This window comes from Piliocolobus tephrosceles, chromosome 7, assembly GCF_002776525.5.
Source record: "Piliocolobus tephrosceles isolate RC106 chromosome 7, ASM277652v3, whole genome shotgun sequence".
NCBI classification, from domain to species: Eukaryota; Metazoa; Chordata; class Mammalia; order Primates; family Cercopithecidae; genus Piliocolobus; species Piliocolobus tephrosceles.
Genome location: NC_045440.1, coordinates 37,119,759 through 37,128,563, shown reverse-complemented (window position 1 = coordinate 37,128,563; position 8,805 = coordinate 37,119,759).

The following is an 8,805-nucleotide window of genomic DNA, read 5'->3' as shown; positions in this document are numbered from 1 at the left end:
AAAGGAAGGAAGGAAGGAAGGAAGGAAGGAAGGAAGGAAGGAAAGAAAAGAAAAGAAAAGAAAAGAAAAGAAAGGCTCGCAATCTGAGCTCTATTGTCTAGATAGGATCTGGACAGAGGGACTGTTGTCTTCTCTGGCATATTCTTCTACCACCATGCCCTATTTGGGAGGTGGATTTGCTCAAGCAGCAGTGAGGCAATGCTTTTCCTGGCGTTCTCCAGCCAGGGACCATCACACTGGCCAGTGCTGAGATAAGGAGCCTGTGGCAGAAGCTAAGCCAGTTGTCTCACTAAGCACTGTTGCTCCCCTGCCTGGCCTCCACAGCAAGACTTTCTCCATGGATGAAGCTGCATGTGGCTTTCTGTTCCAGCCCAGTCTCCTGATCTCGTCGAGAACTGACACTGTGAGTGGCACTGAGCAAAGCCACCGTCCCCAGCGCTGTTTCTTCTTTCATGCTGCATCACAACTTGACATCGAGTACATTCCCACTACCTTTCAGTAAATGAAACTGTTGGGGGTAGAATTCCTGCAAAGAATTCTCATAGACTGCTGGGGAGGAGGCCAGGTGGTGAGAAGCCGTGATAGGGAGGCACGGCGGAGAAGTCCTTAGATTGAGTGCCAAGACTTCTGTTTTAGTCTGGGCCTTGTCGCTGACCAGCTGCGGGTAAGGAAATTCCCACTCCAGGACTAATTTTCCCTGCCTGGTAAAGGAGGTGGCAGAGCTAGGTCATTTCTGAGGGCCTCCCAATTTTTGTTCTCTAGGATCCAACCCTTGAGTCAAATGACTTCCACGCCCTAAATGTCCCCATGCTGGGCCCTTCCACAATTTTTGTGTCCTTATTGCAGCCCACTATGTTGTCTTCTCTGAGTGCTTTGCCTAGTGACAAAACAGCTGACTTCAGAATGGGACCGTCACAATGATATCTGGCTGCCAGCCACAAAGATAAGAGAATTAGAGAGTTTGGAGCTAAACAGAATCCTCAGAAATGTGTCTCCCCCCAGAGACTGGTCACTACTTTTGTCAAGCATGAGGGTGTCATTAGAGATGTCCTGAGGGAACTCTGATGTACCTCTCTTACCCTCTGCAGGAGGCTGAATAATGACTTCAAATTTATCAGTTCCTAATCCCTGGAAACTGTAAAGGTTATTGTTATCTTATTCTTTTGTTTTGGAGACAGAGTCGTGCTCTGTTGTCCAGGCTGGAGTGCAGTGGTGCAATCATAGCTCCCTGCACCCTTGACCTCCTGAGCTCAAACGATCCTCCCACCTCAGCCTTCCAAGTAGCTGGGACTACAGCCATGTGCCACCACGTCTGGGTAATTTTTTTCTTTTTGGTAGAGACAGGGGTCTCACTGTGTTGCCCAGGCTAATCTTGAACTCCTGGGCTCAAGCAATCCTCCTTCTTCCACCTCTTAAAGCACTGGAATTATAGGCATGAGCCACTGCACAGGCATGAGCCACAGTGCCCAGCCAGGTTATCTCATTTGGAACAATATTTTATTATTTGTAAATATCTTACTGTATTTGCTAATGTGATGAAATTAAGGATTTCTGAGAGAGGGAGACTATCCTGAATTATCTGGGTGGGCCTTAAATGCAACCCCAAGCATCATTATATAAGAGAGGCAAAGGAAGATTTCATACACGCGATGTCACCACGGAGGTCAACATCAAAGGGATATGGTCACAAGTCAAGGAATGCTAGCAGCCACCAGACACCAAAAGAGGCAAGGGACAAGGACCAGATGATTTCCTGGAGCCACTGGAGGGAGTACCAGCCAGTCAACTCTAGTTCTCACCTCCAGAACTGGGAGAGAATGTATTTCTGGTTTTGTTCTGTTTTAAGCTACCTTGTTCGTGGTCATTCGTTAGAGCAGCCGCAGGAAACTAACACAGCCTCTTCCTAAATTTCAGGGACATCTTCCTTTCCTACAGATTTTCTCTTTTAAGCTAACAAACAAAGCCACCTCTCAGGTGGGTCAGGATCCATTCTGTCAGTCAGGATCAGGATCCCAGCAAGTAACACTCTTTGACTCGAGGGTTTAATAAAGGGACCATTTACAAAGGTCTGAGGAGGGTTTGGGAGGCCACAGGAAACAGCAGCGTAGCCCAGGGCTGCCCAGTGTAGGAGATGCTGTCATTGCCTTAGGCCTGAAGGGTCAGCAGAGAGAGTTGAGTGCAGAGGGCGGTTGCTGACAGGAGTCCTGGCCTTCAGTCAGGGGACACCACCAGCCCATGGAAGCAGCAAGAAAGGAAGAAGTGGACTAAATCCTCCATGGCACACTCCCCTCCCTCTCAACTTACCTGCAGGTGCCCTCCTCTGGCTAAATCTACCTGGAAGCCAGATGTAAGGGTGCCAGTCCGGCCAGCCTCTCAGGCACAGCGTGGGTAGAAAATGGTGGAGAGTGATTGCTAAGGCCAAATGGAAAAATCCAGCACCCATGTAACTTTAGCTTCCTCTCAAGACTCTCCACATAACCAGTTTAGTTTCAAGAAATAGAAGGACCCCTGGACCTTGCTCTGTGACCCAGGGCAACTCCCCACCTCTCTGAGCCTCTTTTTCCAAAGCTGTGAAATGAAGGGTTTCGCATAGAGAGTAAGATCCCTTTCAGCTCTGGTGTTCATGATTCTACAAGCAGATCTCATGCTTTTTCCCAGGCTCAGCTGATGCATGCCTCAAGTCCTGACAGCTGTGTATGAACTACGATACATCTATCCAGGCCTCTCTTTTCCATGACGTATCCTTGCATCTGAACAAGCACGTGCGGTGCCTGCTGGAAATCCAGCCACTCCAAGGAAGAGAGCAGGCTGTGTTCTCACGTGGTATGCAGACACACAGGCGTGCTGGAAAAGGAAACGTGAGACTACGAAAACCAGGCCGACCCTGGAGAGCCAGCTGCGAGACAAGGAGACAGGCATAAGGCAAGCCACTCCCTGCCAGGCTGTGTCCGCGGGCCGCGGGCACCCCTGGTTGTTCCCGCAGGAAACTCTAGGGGGCATCGCAGCTAACTATGGCTGGTGCAACCCTCAGGCTGGCCAGCAACGCGACTGCCAGGCCCGGCAGGCCAAGCAAAGCCTTGGCTGCCAGCAGTCATGCAGATGGTAATGATTAACCAGAAAGTCAAACTATGGAAAGTTCCAGGGGCCAGGAGAGTCCCTCATTGCATAATAAACATACCAAGCCCTCCCTGCCACCTTGGGGCATTTTGTTCTTTATTGTGTCTGCTTTTGCAACTCTTCCTTTCTGCTTGTATCGGTCTGGAACCTCCTTTTAAAAATACAGGCTTATGGCCGGGCGCGTGGCTCACACCTATAATCTCAGCATTTTGGGAGGCCAAGGAGGGCGGATCACCTGAGGTCAGAAGTTCAAGACCAGCCTGCCTGGCCAACATGGTGAAACCCCATCTCCACCAAAACTACAAAAATTAGCTTGGTGTGATGGCAGGTGCGTTTAAACCCAGCTACTCAGGAGGCTGAGGCAGGAGAATCACTTGAACCTGTGAGGTGGCCGGGTGCGGTGGCTCAAGCCTGTAATCCCAGCACTTTGGGAGGCTGAGACGGGCGGATCACGAGGTCAGGAGATCAAGACCATCCTGGCTAACAAGGTGAAACCCCGTCTCTACTAAAAATACAAAAACTAGCCGGGCGAGTTGGCCGGCGTCTGTAGTCCCAGCTACTCGGGAGGCTGAGGCAGGAGAATGGCGTAAACCCGGGAGGCGGAGCTTGCAGTGAGCTGAGATCCGGCCACTGCACTCCAGTCCGGGCGACAGAGCGAGACTCCGCCTCAAAAAAAAAAAAAAAAGAACCTGTGAGGTGGAGGTTGCAGTGAGTCGAGATTGCACCACTGCCCTCCAGCCTGGAGGACAGAGCAAGACTCTGTCTCGAAAAAAAAAAAAAAAGACTGAAGTTAAAGAAGAAGGTATCTGGTGTCTTCATTGCCTCTAGAAGATTGAAAGTGCAGAAGGTGTGGAAGCCCTCCCCTCTCTGCCATCCCCTAAATCTTGGGAGACCTGGGATGAGCAACAGGTTTCCCTTCCTTTCCCCAGTTCCCCTACTTATTAAATTAGGACCCTGCGCAATGACTGATGGGCCATGAATGAGAACAGTTTACAGTGCATTATTTGAGGCAGGGACATCTAAGGAGGACCTGAATTCCAACATGTTAAAAAACTCTCCCAGAACTGCTGATTCCTAAATTCCATTGTCCTCTTGTTTCCAGCAAAATAATTTGATTCTTGTTATAAACACGCCCACGCTTGGCCAGTGTATGTTTTAAGGTTGTCCGGTCAATTAAGAGCCTCGAGGCTTTCCTGGAGGTGAGGAAGGAAGGGGAGCCTGGGAGAGGCTGGGAATGGGGTGGGAGAGGGGCCACCAAGAAAAAGGACAGAGGGAGAGGGCGCTGGACACCCAGGAAGAACATCACACCGATTTCCTACTGCTGCCGGGCGCTGTCCCTGCTGAGCTGGTGCTAGGAATTGTTCGGAAAATTCAGGTAAGCAGCCTGTCTGTGAAGGAACACAGCAAGAGCCTGCGGTCCGGACCTCAGACCATCAGAAAGGAGAGTGCCTTTTCCGCCAGGGAACAGATAATCACAGTGGCATGGGGCAAGGCGTTTCCTGGGAATCTCCCTGCCCTAAGTGCATCTCCCCTAGTCACTGTCACACTGAAGCCTAAAAGTCCCCCAAGAGAGCTGCACCAGTGTATGAATTCATTGATTACTTTCAGTTTTCTAAACATCAAGTGCTGGTTAAAGGGGGTTCTAATGGACCAAAATAAACAAAAAAGAGAATCAATTCTGGGTATGACAGACGGAGGGTATTTATTGCAGAACGGGGCTTGGTGGGAGTCCACAGCTGGGATCGTCTCTGTCTTGTCAGAGCATGACTGAGATGTCTGGAAAAAAAAAAGATATCCCTGACACCTTGAGTGGCCTGGGATGAGCAGGGAAGCCTCTGGGAGAGCACAGAGAAAGGTGAAGAAGGCAACTTGCTTTACGATTTTACCCACACCTGGAGCTGCCTGGAACAGTTTCCTTGCTCAGATGCAATGACGCCGTGCATCTCCTGTCCCGTGCCCTCTGAATCTTCCAAACTCTGCTTCCAAAATGCCTAAGTGTGTTTCGCCCAGACTAGCGCTGTGTGCATGTTGCAAGAGTTGTAACTCTTGTTCATCGGCTTCTATGTGCCGTACTCTTCAAACAGACACAAATGGAATTATTAGATTTACTAGAACTATAATGTTGGGTTTAAACACTCATACCCAAATTAGATAGTCCTACATTAGAATACCAACTCCAGCGCTTACTAGCTATCTGCTTTTCTGCATATTATCTCCTTCTCTAAACCTTGCTATCGTTATTTGCAAACCGGGGATAATAATAGTATTCACCTGACAGGCGGCCATGAGGATTAAACAAATGAGGTGATGCACGGGAAGCACTTAGCACAATGCCTGGGTCGTAGTAAGCGCTCAGTCAATGTCAGCCATTGATTTATTTCTCATCTACTTTTACTTCGAGTAAAAATTGGCAAACTAGTTTCAAGATCATTATACATGTAATCCAGACTCAGGCCGAGCTCACAAATTTGTTCTTGGAAAAGACCACAGAATTATTTTGTAAGTCATGATCTACTTTTGTTGTTGTTGTTTTAAATCAGCTACATTTAGCTCTTAAATTTCATATCTCAGTTGGAAATCCTAAAGTCATCCTTCCCAAAATACAAGTGGTTCAGCCAATGACATTGATTAAAAAAAAGAGAGAGAGAGAAAGAAAAACCATGGTTGGGACCCATTTCCACATCTACAAAGGTAAATAAATTACACTTATACCATTTTCCTTTCCTTTCCTTTCCTTTCCTTTTTTCCTTTCCTTTTCTTTTCTTTTCTTTTCTTGTTATTTTGAGACAGAGTCTCACTTCGTCACCCAGGCTGGAGTTCAGTGGTACAATCTTGGCTCACTACAACCTCCACCTCCTGTGCTTAAGCAATTCTCCTGCCTCAGCCTCTGGAGTAGCTGAGATTACAGGTACCTGGCACCACACCCAGGTAATTTTTGTATTTTTAGTTGAGATGGGGTTTCACCATGTTGGCCAGGCTGGTCTCAAACTCCTGGCCTCAAGTGATCTGCCTGCTTTGGCCTCCCAAAGTGCTGGAATTATAAGCATGAGCCACCACGCCCAGCCTACACTTACTTCATTTAATGCAAGAATGTGATTTGGCAATGCCAACCCTAAAGACTAGTTTTTGTTGTTGTTGTTGTTTTCAGTTTTATCTCTGGAGGAACAGATAGGCTCTTCCCTGAAGGTCGTAGGCTGTCTCCTAGAGTCCTTCCTAGCTGCGGTCCAAGCACAATCCTCTCCCCAGCTCAAACTGAAATTACATTGCATTTGTTGGTGTCCATTTTATAGTTTCAAATACCAGTTACTTCTTATTTCCAGACTGCCCCCAAGCTACTTTTCCGTGGGTTAACACAACAACCTCTTTTACACGTAACATATTTATTGAATGTTTACCATATGCCAGATGCAATTCTAAATGCTTCATGTGGATTAACTAATTTTATCTTTGTGATATCTTGGTGAAATAGGTACTGTTGTTATCATCCTTCTCCAGAGGATATTATTTTGAAGAAACTGAGGCACACAGGTTTGTGTAATTTGCCCAAGATGACCAAGCTAAAATGTGGCAGAGCTGAGATGTGATGTGAACCCAGGCAGTCAGGCTACAAAGCCTGGCAGTTTCCCATTGAACCTTACCACCTCAGTAGGGCACAGTGGCTCACGCCTGTAATCCTGAAACTTTGGGCAGCTAAGGCAGGAGGATCGCTTGAGACCAGGAGTTCAAGACCAGCCTGGGCATCATAGGGAGACCCCCATCTCTACACAAAAAATAAACAATGTTTAAAAATTGCCAGGCATGGTGGTGCATACCTGTAGTTTCAGCTCCTGGGGAGGCTCAGGTGGGAGAATCACTTGAGCAGGAGGTTGAGGCTGCAGTGAGCTAGGATTGTGCCACTGTACTCCAGCCTGGATGACACAGCAAGACCCTGTATCCAAAAAATAAAACAAACAAACAAAAACTATACCAACTCTCAGAGAAAAAAGTGATGTTTATCAGGGATGCAGTTTGGACAAGAATCCTAACTCCACTTATTCTTAGGAGCACTCTTCCTTCCCACAGAACGTTCCGTCCTGGCCCTGTGACCCTGCTCCTCCTAGCCTATTCTCAGGGGCATTCTTGAACAAAATACAAAAAAGCCACACTCACAACAATGTCCCTCTTACTTCTGTCAAACAGGGCTGCAAAAATATTCAAGGCAGTGTGGCTCAGACTCGGGGCGGGGTGCCCAGCCCCTCCTTCACCATTAAGTGGCCGGGTGCCCTCAAGCCAGTCACTCAATGGCTCTTCCTTCCCACTCCACACAGCAGAGTGGGGGTCATGCCAAAAGCCACCTTACAGGGCTTTGTGAGGATTCCATGACCTCATCTGTGTAATGTGCTCAGTCCCATGCCTGGCTCAGTAAGTAATCTGATATCGTAAAGGAAGATCAATAATTAGCTGTTACAATTATTGATCACATAGTTCATAACCGTGAGCACAATCAGAAGGACAAATTCAGAAAAGACTTGGAGAGAGAGGCCGAGTTGTATTATCAGCTCTCTGGGGCTCTGCCCCTTGTCTGTCCCTGCACAGGAGGTCAGGTGCCTGAGATGGAACAGCTTGCTCGCTGAGCCTGGTTGGCATTCCCACCTCCAGCAGGTTCCCAAGGGCAGAAGGCGATCTTTAGAGGAGGCGGATGGGAGGACCGAGTAATAGCCTAGATAGGGGCAAGCTAAAAATCCCTCCATCAATCACCTTTGTTCCATATGCAGTCATTTTCAGTCTAGGCAAAGCACTGCTTATTGCAGGTCAGCAGTTCTGCAAATTGTTTTAAAAGCATGCTTTTAACTGAGAACCTCGACATAAAAGTCAGGTAAGGATGGAGCTACTTTGTTGGAAGTGGGAAGAGGAAGTGCCCCCAGGCTCCACGGTGAACGCCACAAAGGGGACCTGCATCCCTTCCCAGGCGCAAGGACGTCCTTAGATTACAAGATGTTTTCTTTTCTTTTTCTTTTTCTTTCTTTCTTTTTTTTTTTTTTTTTTTTGAGACAGAGTCTTGCTCGATTGCCCAGACTGAAGTGCACTGGTGTGATCTCAGCTCACTGTAATCTCCACCTCCCGGGTTCAGGTAATTCTCCTGCCTCAGCCTCCTAAGTAGCTGGGATTACAGGTGCCTGCCACCATGCCCAGCTAATTTTTATATTTATAGTAGAGATGGGGTTCCACCATATTGGCCAGGCTAGTCTCGAACTCCTGACCTCAAGTGATCTGCCCACCTGGGCCTCCCAAAGTGCTGGGATTACAGGTGTGAGACACTGTGCCCAGCCACACAAGATGTTTTTTAAGTTCAAAAGCCATTTTCTAAGAGAAACAAATGTATATAATAAACGTGAACCCAGCTGAGTAGTCCTTAGGCAGAAGCCATGCTGAGTTCTCTGAGCAGGTCCAATGTCAGCACGTGTATTGCTAAGCCTGGCCTTCCAGAGACCAATTGCCGGGAGCCCGTGCCTCACGAAGGCAAGGGCTACACGCAGGTTACTGGGTAGACCAGTTAGCTCTGCCCCAGACAGAAACGTTTTAGACAGCACCTGGGTTCTGTCCATAAACGCAGGGCACTGATGCTCAAGGGCCCTCACCAGGGTCTGTGCCACATCCCTGCACCCAGAGAAACAACTCAAGGTAGTTGTCTCCAAGGCAATGGGTGGA